Genomic DNA, 8,802 nt, shown 5'->3' with positions numbered 1-8,802 from the left:
ATTGCTGCAGAATGAACTGGTGATTCACCATTCAGCCCATTCTCAGATTCTGTGCTGAAGTTTGCCCGTTTGGCTCCGGTTTGCTGTAATCACCCTGTTTGTCAGCAGTTTTGGAAGTGTCCTTCTGGGACAGTATGCTCTCTTTTGAAGTTTTTATACGTTTGAGTTACCTCCTTATTCATTTCTTTGGGTGAAAAAAATGAATTTTCTTGTGAAATGTTGTAAAAACGCGGAACTTCTATCTGTTCTGCCTCTACCCACACTTCAGCTATTACTGCTGTCTTGTACATGACGTGTTTTGGTTAGGAAAGACGAGTTTGTTCTAGAGACGATGGTTGTAGGAGGTACTCATCATGATGTTTTTTTTCCTATCTGGATCTTTTTTATTGCAGAGGTTGTCTATTTTATGGCCCCCAGGAACAGGGAAAACACTAGTTGATCGTGCACTTGCCAGTGAATATAGTCGAAGTGACAGGAAAATATCATTTTTTCTGAGAAATGCTTCGGACTGCGTGAGAAAATAAGTGGGGGAATCAGAACGCCAACTTCGTGTGTTATTTGAACAGGTAAGGTTGAAATGCACAGTGTATTCTGTCAGAGTTGAAACCATTATTTTCTGTGGTCAACGTTTTTAAGTAGCACTTGCTCTTTTTTTGTATTTTGTTATTTTTTTTTTCCCCCTGAAATGGAAATGCCAGTGTTTCTGCTGTGAATGTCAGCTGTAAGAACTACTGGAACAATTTGCTTCCTGTCACCCGGATACAGTGGGTTGACACAGACTGCTGTCTTCTGTTAGTCATGCCAGATACTCCAGTAGCTCTATCAGTAGAGGTCCCAGAGGCTAAAGTGAAAAATCTAGTTTAGATGACATTCCAACCATGATGTTTTTGTGCATTTTTCCTTTAAATAATGCTGTTTTACTCAGTGTTTTCCTGCTAGGCCTGTCAGATGCGACCTTCAATTATTTTCTTTGATGAGATAGATGGTCTCGCTCCTGTGCGCTTCAGTAAACAAGACCACATTCATAGGTATTACAGTTTTGCACCTACATAAAATCTGCTTGATCTTTGGGAAAAAAAAAAAAAAAAAAAAAAGGACGATGACCTGTTTAATTTACTGTGAACATGTTAATTTATCCTGAAAACTTGTAACTCAATGCCAAAACAGGTGATTCTAAACGATAGTAGAAACCAATTTACTAAGCCTGATATCAGCATGTGGTCTGTGTTAACTTACCTATTTTTTATGTCTTAAAATGAGTCTTGTCCTTAAAAAGCTTGTCCTTTATGACTACTCATGGAAGAAAGTCATGTGGAATGTAACAAAATTTACTGAACCAGTAAGTAAAACTTATATTTTTCTATTTGTTCCATTGTTTCAACTCTTCTGACCCTTCTGGACGGCATAGATAACAGAAGAGAGATCGTGGTAATTGGAGCTGCCAACAGACTGGATTCTATAGGTCCTACTTTACGAAGACCAGGACGCTTTGACAGAGAGTTCCTCTTCAACTTGCCAGATAAAGAGGTGAGAACTTAAATTCAACGTTAGTGCTACCATGGCAAAGTCCAACTTTATAGGAAAAAAAATTGACAACTTGAACGAAAGAGTGATATGTGGAGACACTGCGCTGTTCCATGGAGGGCAAATCTGGTACTGGATATATATGGTCAGGATGATACCACCAAGTAGTTAGTTCTATAATCAAACCTTTCATTCCCAAAGTTGTACCTGTTTGCTTAATTATTTAGTCCACTTGGGCGCTTTCATCATGAAGTTGTGTTTTTGGTCTCAATCCTTCACTTATGAGTGAATAGGGGACGTGTTTGCATTTGATTGTGCCCCGGATCAGTGGTAGTAGTTTGAGTCATAATTCTTTTCTTCTTTATAGCAATTGTAGCAATTGGAAGCATTGTGCCAGAAGTGCTTTCTGTGAATTTACTGGCTGGAAAGCAAATGTGATGAAGTAATGAGACTGTCCCAATGAAAGCTTGCTAAGTTTTAGAGAAGTTTTTTGGACAGCAAAGAAATGTTTCTGGATAAATTTTTCATTACGGTATTTTCCTCTGGGTCCTTAGGTCTCGTAGTTTGGAAACTTGTTATTGAAGCTATAAATGCCTTTTCTTTCACTGTAGGTTCCTAGAAAAAGTTCAGTATAACAAATAAGAACTATTCAATTTCCTGGTTGACAATGCAGAGTGTATATTAAATAACTGTAAAATACTTGAAAGTTGAGCAAGTAAGAAAAGTGTATTAGTAGATGAGGGGTTTTGAGGGAGGACTGTTTTGTTTTTTGTTGTTTGTTTGTTTGCTTTTTGGTTTGTTTGTTTCTTGTTGGTATTTTTAAGGAAAACTTGGGACAAGCGAAAATGCAATGATTTTGCTTCCAGGCTAGAAAAGAAATTGTCAAGATTCATACTAGTGACTGGACCCCTCAGCCACCGGACATGTTGCTTGATGAACTAGCTGAGAAATGCATTGGTAAGACTGAAATCAAAATGGATTCTTGCTTGTGACCAAGTTGTAAAGAACCTAGCTTGTACCAGGCAGTACCCATGCTCTTGTGCCTTGCTGCACAACTAGTCAACGAGGCAGCTGGCACGCCTTCATAGCAATCAGAGTGAGATGCTTTCATCTATTTACTCTTTGTTGTCGTTCCTCTTGTTGTCTGAGAACATTAAATGGTTCTGGGGCATCTTCCTCAAGAGTATAGTTTTTGATGAGGAGTCTGCTTCAGCTGCATAAGCGCAGGATATCAGGCAGTGAGCAACATGAAACTTCCCTGCAGAGAGTGGTATAAATGGCTCAGGATTCAAATTAGGATTAAATAAAAAAATAGGATTTATTAGAAGAATATAAAAGAATAGAGGTAAGCAAAAAGTGCTGGGTGCACTGAGAGTCTCCGCTCCACCAGGGCACACACCAGTTACATCAAGCAGCTGATTTTTTGCTCCTAGACTAATACATATTCATTACTACTTCCAAAAAAATTAGATTATTATAATTAGCCTCCGGGGTCCAGTCCCTCCTACTGGAGCATGCGCATCAGTCTTCTCTGGGGGTCTCTAGGGGTCTTTCATGCTGAAGGCTCGTAGTCTTCTTCTCCAAGTCCTTCCTGTTTGTACTCCTTTGGCACTGTACCAAGTTTATAGAACATTTTCTGCAGGTCTTGTCTCCCAGCCGTCCTTCAGCTTCTTTTTTCTTCCTCTTAATCTCTTGGCCCCCTGGCCAGATACCAAAGGTCTGCATAGTATCCCATAACAGTCACTAGTTGTTATCAGTTGTTATGAAACTCCCAGACATCAAACACAAATAGCTTTCTTATTGACACTTCACGAGTAATTAAAACATTCTTCCCCAGCCATTCACAGGGACAGTCACATCTATAGCAGTGTTAAGTTAATCTCGAAGAAGACAGGAAAAAAAAGGCTGTAACTGTTAGAAATAGAAGTCCGGAATAACAAAAGCTAACAGGTTCATAAATTTGAGGAGTATTTTCTGAAGACTTGATAAATTGACTAGAATGAGGGGGAGACTGGGACACACTGCATCTGTGGTTCAAGAATTAAATTGCCAGTGCAGGGCCCAGAGGCAGACAGGATTCAAACAGAATTGTTCTTTATGGACACGAAATGTTAAAACATTCCTCACAAGCGGTAGCACTTTGAATTCCCTGTTAAGCTGTTTGGTTTTGGCATTACAAATTCTTTAAATGTTGCATGTTGTAAACCTGGGCCTTGACTGATGTAACGTTTGATTTTTGTTTGTTAGGATACTGTGGTGCAGATATCAAATCCCTCTGTACTGAAGCTGTGCTGTGCTCTCTACGCCGATGCTATCCTCAGATTTATGCAAGTAGGGAGAAATTGCAGCTAGATGTTAATTCTATTAAAATAAAAGCGAAGGACTTTTTCATGGCTATGAAGAAGGTTGTTCCAGCTTCAAACCGGATCGAGACTTCGCCCGTACAAGCACTATCACCCATTTTCAAGCCACTTTTTCAAAGATCAGTAGAGAATATTTTACAAGTTGTGCAGAAGATCTTCCCGCATGCACAGCTTGCACTGAAGGAGGACCGACAGCAAGGTATAACCACAGCATCCACTTCTTTATAATTCTGCTAAAGCAAAAACTTGTGGTTTGTGCAATCAACTTATAGCTTTCAGACATAATGGTGGTAGAATTTTATTATTTGCATGTGCGTGTCTTGTTTTTGGGCAAGTCTGGAATATAACGCATAGGTTTTATTGTGGATTCGAAACTGAAATGCCAAATGGAAGCTCTGAATGATCAATACACAGTAAAGGATGATGCGTTCTCTACTGAAGCATGCTGCTTCTGACGGCAGCTAAGATAATTAGCATTTGTAGAGGTTGACTTGAGGTTTGAAGTATAAGGCACCTATTTTTCTTTAAAAAATCAAAACTCAGATCTTTGGAGGGGAAGCATTTCTAGGTCAATGTTTCTAATTCCTTTCTGAAGAATGTCAGGACCAGGATACAAGTATACCTGCTCTAAGCTAAATATTGTTTTAGCTATCATCCTTTTTAACCAGTCTCCTAATTTAAATGTTTGTGGATCGTACTATACACGTGAGATCAATTAGCATTGATACTTACTAGATGAATGGAATTCTGTGGCCATCACATCCTTTATCCCCATGCTTTCATTGTGGGAACCTCCTCCAGAAAGAAATGGTCTTGTTTGTTTTTTTTTTAGCTATTTAGCAACTGCAGAAAGTGTTTGTAATCTCCTTTATTCTAAGGGGGAGAAAAAAATCACCAAGAGTAGCATACCTTATATGTACACATCAGTGGGACTTAGTAGAGCTTTGTAGGGCCTTGTGCCATCTCCTTAGATCTGTGGTGGGCTGAACTCTAGGAAATAGCTTTCAGTGTGTGCTCTCAAATGAAGAAAGGGTTTTGGCACTGATTTAGAAGCTGTATTAATGGAAGAGAAAGAGACAAAGGCTATTCAGGAAAGTTAACAAACCTCTTTTGCCTTTCAGAGCATTTCAATCCTATTTTACAAGATGATATGTTTGACAGTGATGACGATGCATCCTTGGTTTCTGGAGATGAATTAAAAGATGGAATGCCTGACGGACCAGAGAAAAAACGCCTCTGTTTCAGCAGGTAAAGAAAGATAGATCCCTGTTACGTTTAAATTCTCAGGTCTGCTGAGTCTTTGTAAACAGTTCCAGCTGTTAAAAGTGCGAGGGTTGGTAGACGAAGGGGCAACATCAAGTTTGTGTGTTGAAGGGGTGCTTGGTATTCACAAGAAGAAAGGGTGGAGGGACTAAAGTTGTAATGAAGTTGCTCTGAATGACCAAATTGAAAAGCCCAGGCTTCTCTTCGTAAGCCAAAGTGATCCGTAGACTACCAGAACACGTTGACTTAATCCATGGCATTCTTTGAAAGACTCAAGACCACATAAATGTGCAGTCTGTCCTTTTAGCTAAAAATAGCCCAACTTTATGGGTTTGTGTTGCCACCTTTTGCCCTTCTGTTTTCCAGGATTGTTAAACCAGTAGTGAATTATGTAGCAGAAAGAAAACTGAGAAAGGGCTTGTTAAAACACCTTGAGAAAAAATTGAATGGTGTCTTTATTTGTTAAGCCACCAAGTTGTGTTAATCTTGTGCTATTTTAGTATGGAAGTCATGCAAGCCCACAGTTGGAAAGTTAGATCATGTTGTCACAGCTGGATCAGTTATTTTTCTCCGTTTCTATTGCTGTGCTGTCCAGAAGATTTTCTGTGCTTTAGAGCAAGGCTAAGTCTCTAGCATCTTTGATTTAAGCCAGCAGAGGTACAGCCTGATTGTAGTGGGGAAACAAATGCTCCTCACCAATTTATTTCCTAGTAGTAAAGCAAGATTGCAGGGATATTAATTTGCAGTCTTGGTTTAGTAAAGAATAGGAAACACAAGGGAAGAAGATGAAACAATTGGAATGAGTGAATAACTTAACTGGAAATCTTACATGTATTTAATATACCGCTGCCATTTGGATTATTTGGGGAGGGAAAAGAAAGTCTATAGGAAAATTACTTGGAACATCTGTGTGTCTATTCAGCACCTCATCTATAAACTTGTTTTCTTAACTCTTGTTCTAGGAGTGCTTTCTGGGAACCAACATCATGCCAGCCCTGTCTGCTAATAGTAGGAAAAGAAGGGTATGGCCAGGTTTCTTACGTGGCACCCGTGGTGTTGCACGCTTTGGAGAAGTTTCCCGTTCACACCCTGGACCTTTCTGTTCTGCTTACAAACGTTGCACCGCCAGAAGAAATCTGCGGACAGGTACCTTTTTTTCTTTTTCTTCTCATCAGATTCACTGACTGTATGTAAAAGATCAATCGAGTTGCAAGTAAGGTGAGCAAAATTCATTGGTAATGGAGGTGGCCTTGTTTTAATGTGCTGGGATGTTTGCTTCTGTCTGAAAATCCCCTTTTCTTTTAGACAGCACCACAAACAATCTGGATGTTGTACATGTCGACATTTTCCATACCCAGTTTTACAGTGAGGCTGTTGCTAGCAGCTCAGGAAGCTGGGCGGTGTTGCTAATAAACATCTCTTTGTGGAAAGAAATGCTGTTCATGTCACTGGGATCCAGAAAGTAGTTCTCATTGCCTCCTAAGACTGTGTGCTCCCAGTAGATGGCTCTGTATCAGACTGCATGTCGGCTACTTTTTGTAGGCTTCTTCTAAATTATATTAGTAAGGCAACCAAGGTTTGGGGCTTCTGTTTATTTTGTTTTCGCACGGACATGCACAACTTGTGCTGTTGCAGTATGTGCAATAAAAGCATTAACATTCAGAAAACACTTCATTTGCACGGTGATGTGGTTTTAACTAGAAAAAATGAACAGATTTGGTGTTTTTACTTTTAGGCAGGAAATCCATTTTCTTGTTTGGCATCACTACCTTAAAATATTTTTACCTTTAGTGGAAACGTTTGAGAGCCATACAAGTAAGGACAGACATGTTACACGACTGAATACTGATGTGTCCCTTAAGAGGGACATTTCCTTTCTTTGTTATGCGATGATTGTGGCTGTGGCCATATAGCTACGGTGTCTAGCCACTGCCTGAATATATCCTTCCCATCTTCTGACTAGAGTTCTCCGAATACTGATAATCTGAAAGGGTGCACAGAGAAATTCCTTATGTGAAAGGATGCTTGCCACTCTGTTCACGTAGTTTCATTTCATGGGGCAGTCAGATGGCTATGTAGCTATGTATTAAGAGGTTCTTGTACGTGTTTTAGTTTTCTTACCCAAGCTTTCCTTTTCACTAGCTGATCCGAAATGCTCAGAAGACAGCACCAAGCACAATTTATGTCCCAGATATCCATTTATGGTGGGACAACGCTGGACCTGCCTTGAAACTTACTTTTCTAACTCTACTACGTAACATTCCAGCATTTTCGCCAGTTTTGCTGCTTGCTCCGTCTGATGTACGTCACTCAGATCTCCCAGAAGAGGTATTTGTCAATACTTTTCTTACTATTTCTTCAGTGTCTTGTAATTTATGAATGCTTTCAACATCAAAATGCTGTGCTTTCTTAAATGCATGCTGTTATTACTCAGTCACCCTAACAAATCACTTAAAATTTGCTTAGAGAAAAAGAATACTGTGAAAGCATCTGCTTAAGGTTTTTTCTGAGTCAAGCAAGTGACTTTCACCCCTTTCTCACGCATGCAAATAATAAATTAATACAATAATTCTGATTGCTACAAAGTGGTTCAGTCAAGAATATGAAGTGCTTGAAATGACAAGAGGATGTTTTTACTGAAGAGATTTCTTCTGACAGTCTGCCATTCCATGCTATGTTGGGTAAACTGCTAATAATGCAATTTAGTAGAGAATTTAAACACTTTGATTAAAAATAAATAAATAAATCAGTTTCTTTCTTCATATAGGCCAAAGCTTTCCAAGCTGGAATGCTGAGTTCCAATTTCTGCTAAAGTAACTTTGGAATCGAATTCTAGTTGTATTCCTAAATAAACTGTAGTAAAAGTAGGTGCAGAACTTCATTGACTTCTGAGAGTTTACATTAAGGGAAGGTGCCCAAAACAGGACCACGCTGTTGTCATTCTGATGATTTGGTCTCAGTCATCGGGGGAAGAGAACGGGTCTTACCTAGACGTGTTTATTATCAACTGCTTTGAAAGTGCTTGAGTTCCCACAGAAGTTCTTGTACAGGCTGTAAATTCCTTCTAAAATAAGTAGTGAAATTCCTCACCTACCTTTTATTACTAGAACTTGAAAATGGAGGAAGACGTAGAGGTACTAACTACTTCAGACACCTTTTGGTAGAGAAATAAAAACTCAGCAAAAAGCCCTCACTTGTCTGCTGAAGCCTTTCTTTTCCCTCTATAGCCATAAAGGTTCTAAGTAAAGGATGCAGCAAGGCAAGTAAATACAAAGGAGGCGCTGTTGGATGTGGTGAAAGCCATTACTTTACCAGTGTAGCGTACAATCCCTTCAGCGAGCTTTAATTCTACAGGTGATTCTTAAAGGTGATATTTGAATTTGCCGTGCCAACCTGTGAAAATGTAGCGTTTTAAGGCCAGGAAGATAACTTTTTTCAGTTTGTGTTCTTCAGGTTATTCTTAATTTGAAAAGGTACTCGTCTTTTTGGAATCGAAGATGAGTTTTTTGTGGCCTTAAATCTGAAATGTCTCTCCTCCTTCTGCTTTAGATGCAAAAATGATTTAATACGGAATTTGGAGAAGTGTGCAATATTGAGTTGCCTGGTAGGGCAGAGAGAGCAGCCTTTTTTTGAGGACCTAATTCTAAATGAA

General features: G+C 39.3%; 1 long non-coding RNA gene across 1 annotated transcript; it reads left to right on the top strand.

Moving 5' to 3' along the window:
• Window positions 1–460: 460 nt before the first annotated feature.
• Window positions 461–1,528, top strand: LOC311428562. The gene is made up of 3 exons (XR_014687767.1): window positions 461–566; window positions 926–1,028; window positions 1,409–1,528. It is a non-coding gene; the product is annotated as an uncharacterized lncRNA (long non-coding RNA).
• Window positions 1,529–8,802: the final 7,274 nt, after the last annotated feature.

The sequence above is a fragment of the Aythya ferina genome (genome assembly GCF_964211825.1).
Source record: "Aythya ferina genome assembly, contig: HAP1_SCAFFOLD_94, whole genome shotgun sequence".
Taxonomy (NCBI): Eukaryota; Metazoa; Chordata; class Aves; order Anseriformes; family Anatidae; genus Aythya; species Aythya ferina.
The sequence above is the reverse complement of the archived record's forward strand: the minus strand, read 5'-3'. Positions and strand labels throughout refer to the sequence as shown.